This window comes from Macrotis lagotis, chromosome 2 (assembly GCF_037893015.1).
Source record: "Macrotis lagotis isolate mMagLag1 chromosome 2, bilby.v1.9.chrom.fasta, whole genome shotgun sequence".
NCBI lineage: Eukaryota > Metazoa > Chordata > Mammalia > Peramelemorphia > Peramelidae > Macrotis > Macrotis lagotis.
In genome coordinates this window covers 270,586,175-270,589,839 of record NC_133659.1, presented here as the reverse complement: position 1 = coordinate 270,589,839, position 3,665 = coordinate 270,586,175, and the positions used below count along the sequence as shown (strand labels likewise).

The window sequence follows — 3,665 nt, the reverse complement described above, 5'->3', positions numbered from 1 at the left end:
AAATGTTTGTAATTTTGGCAATTTCTATATGTAGACTCCAAAGTATTCTATACTTCATAATTATTTTCAATAGTTACCCATTCTATATCTTCCTGTTTGATTTTGTTGGTTATATATGATATTTAGAATATTTATGTGGATTTATTTTATATTCTGAAACTTTGTAATAGTTGCTCATTTTAACTAGCTTTTTTTAGTTGATTTTCTGGCATTCTCTACTTAAAGCATCATACCATCTCCCAAAGTGATGGTTTTGTTTATTGTCTATTTTTCTTTTGCTTTTTCTTGTTACTGTTTTATTGCTATAGCAAGCATTTCTAGAACAATACTGAATAAAAAATTATAAGAATGGGCATCTTTGATTTATCCTTGGAAATGTTCTAGTTTATCACTGTTACAGATAATGCTTGTAATTTTTTTGGATAAGACACTACTTATCACTTTAAGAAAAATTACCTTGAGGCCACTAGGTGGAATAGTGGATAAAGTACTGGCCTTGGAGTCAGGAGTACCTGGGTTCAAATCCGATCTCAGACACTTAATAATTACCTAGCTGTGTGGTCTTGGGCAAGCCACTTAACTCCATTGCCTTGCAAAAACTAAAAAAACTAAAAAAAATAAAAAAATAAATTATCTTTATTTCTCTGCTTTCTATTGTTTTTAATATAAATGGGTCCTATATTTTGTTAAAATTAATACATTCATATGATTTTTGTACATTTTAGTAGTGACATAGTTAGGAATTTTAATTTTAATAATCTTCAAAAATTTTATTAACATTGAATTAGTATTATTGGTAGACATCTAACTAGTTTAAATATATAATCTTTGTGATATATTGCAGTAATTCTTATATTTTCATTTAGAAATTTTCATTAATATTTAATTTAAAACTATGTAATTTGACTTTTGGAATATTGGATTCTGAAATCTTCACTTTCTAGTCTTGTATGATTAGGACTGGATTGGTTTTTGTTTATTTGGTTTTGCTTTTCTCCTCCCTCCTCTCTTAAGATTTACATTTTTCTTTCCTGTGAGAACCTGGATTTTGCCTATAAAATTTTCCTATGGCATTTATTTTGAGATTTGAGCAAAATTTCAATTAATTCCCACTATTGTCCCATTTATCTCTAATTTCAATAGATTTGGGAGGTTTCTATTTATAGTTTCTTTCCAAGATTTTATTATTTATCATGGTTTTCAGATATTCCAAAAATTCTTGAATTTTCTCTCAATCGATTTTCTAGGTTTGATGAAATAGTGTATTTGATTTTTTCCATTTTTTTTTTACTTTGTATTCATTTCCATCTGTGGAGTCTTTTATTGCTTTCTTTTGAATTTAAATTTTCAGGAAATTTATTTTTGGGTAGAACTTGAAACTTGTTTTGTTTTTTTTTCATTTTTTCTGGGGGAGAGTAACCATATTCCTAAATATCACACATTAATAAAACAGAAAAGGATAAAATTACAGAACTGAAGATGCATATAAAATAGATCAACATATTAAAAATTCAAGAAGAGTCATGTAAAGAAAATTAAAGTTTTTTTGAAATTTAGAAAGGAAACAGTGCAATTAGAAATCCAAAAGACCATAATAGGATAAATAAATAATTCTAAAATCTATTTCATTGAGTGAGAAAAACAAAGTTGAAAAAACACAACTTTTAGCAGATATGCATATTAGCAAAATGAAAAATGAATGAGATAAAATCATAGCACTAGAAAATGGGAGTGGGGCAATAATGATCCTACTGACTCTATGCAGTTACAATACTACAAAACTGGGAGCACAAAAACAAACAAGCACATTCAAACATTGAATAAAAAGGAATCTTCAATAGTTTGTCTTTAAAATTCCATACAGAAAAGTGGATATAAATAAGCTGCTAAAATATGAAGGAAAAAATAAAATATTCTAATCTTCTTGGTTTTATTGAAGAATCAGCCTTTTGTTTTTTAGAATAAGAATTGCAGGGGATTTTTTTTGTGTGTATTTTTTTTTGCTGTCATTGTAGCTTCCGCCTCCTGTGCCACATCAACCAAGTTAGAAGTCATACCATGTTGCAGTGATAATTGTCAGCTCTCAACTATAACAAACTTGCTGGTTTCAACAGCAAAGATGAAACAGAATTTAGAAACTTTATTGTTTGGCTGGAAGATTAGACACCAGAAGATCAAAGACAAAGGAGATTGAAGACACATCCACAACTTTGAATGGCCCAAATTCTTTGAAAAGTATTTGAAAGATCTTAACTGCCCTTTCAAGATTCTAGGGCAACCAGAAACAATTGATTGGGTTTCTTGGATTAGCTGTTAGACTTGAATATGGAAATAATGCTGACAAATGCAAGGATTCTATACCAGATAATGCTAAAAATGCTGATAGTGCAATTAAAAATGTAAAGACTCTGATAAATTTGGCTGTGTTTCTTTTATAGTGAATAATCCTGATTTTAAGGCAGGAGTAATGGCTTTGGTCAACCTTCATCAGATCCAATATTATGATAATTACTTGATAATGCTTAAGGCAATTCACATTTTTGGTTCAGGAAAGCTCAATACTGGAGGCAGTTGCTAAAACAAATCATACAAAAGAGGGTTTACCTGTTGCTTTAGATAATCACATCTTTGGTTTTGAAACTAGAGATGCTATTCTTAAGGAAACTGCCCAGATTCTTCAATTGCTACTGTGTAGGATGAGTGTACCAACTTAAATAAAACTCGGGGATTTCTCAAGGTATGAAAAGAAAACATTCAATTCTCGAGAACTGGACCCTTTATTGCCCCTTAAACATGGAGAGAGAAAAAGGGGTGCAAGAGCAGGAAATCCAAGATTTATTTATCCTAAAGCAATTCCACTCCCCCACTGGCCTATCCTCATTAGTGAGGAATGTGGTCTTCACAATCCATAGGCATAAATTACTCTAAAGAAAAAGCATATAATTCAGAAAGAGACAGGTTCTCCCCCTCCAGTACAAGGAATGTAGAACCATCTGGACTTCAGTCCAGATAAGACAAGGTCAGTTATTCTTTACATTCTGGTCAAAGTAACATTAAATTGCTTGTCAGGGGAGGAGGGGCAGAAGGGACATAATACACAGCTTAACTATTTCTAATCTATAACATTCTACTGAAGAAATCCCAGATTTTACCCCATTCACTACATATAGAAGACCTCAGAGAACTACAAATAAAAATTAATGAAGCCATAGTAGCTGTCCAAGCAATTATTGTTTTTTCAAAGATAGACCAGAGATTGGGAAAAGTTGGAAGATAAAGAAACTTGGAATTAGTTTTTCACTTTGATTTAGCATACCTAGAAGCTATACATAAATAACTCTGGCAATGTACTTTCAATCAAATGTCACATTTGGGGAAAGGAAAAAAATAGAAAATATTGAATTCTTAATCACTGTTGTATTTTTAATTTAATAAATTACTAAGAAATGAAAAAAAAAGAATAAGAATTAAAGCCACTAATTGGTAGAATGAATAGAGTACTTACTGGCCAAGGGGTCAAAAGGACCTGAATTGAAATCTCACCTCAGACACTTTACACTTTACAAAAAAAAATTAAAAAATAAGTAGGAAAAATGAAAGTTTTATTCTCAAAAATTATCAACTTCCCAAATTATTATTTTTTTAATTTTTACAGGTCAGTATAA

At 30.3% G+C, this 3,665-nt stretch overlaps 1 pseudogene; it reads left to right on the top strand.

Moving 5' to 3' along the window:
• The first annotated feature begins 2,058 nt into the window (after positions 1 to 2,058).
• On the top strand, positions 2,059 to 3,277 carry LOC141511691 (RNA transcription, translation and transport factor protein-like; annotated as a pseudogene).
• The last annotated feature ends 388 nt before the right edge of the window (positions 3,278 to 3,665 follow it).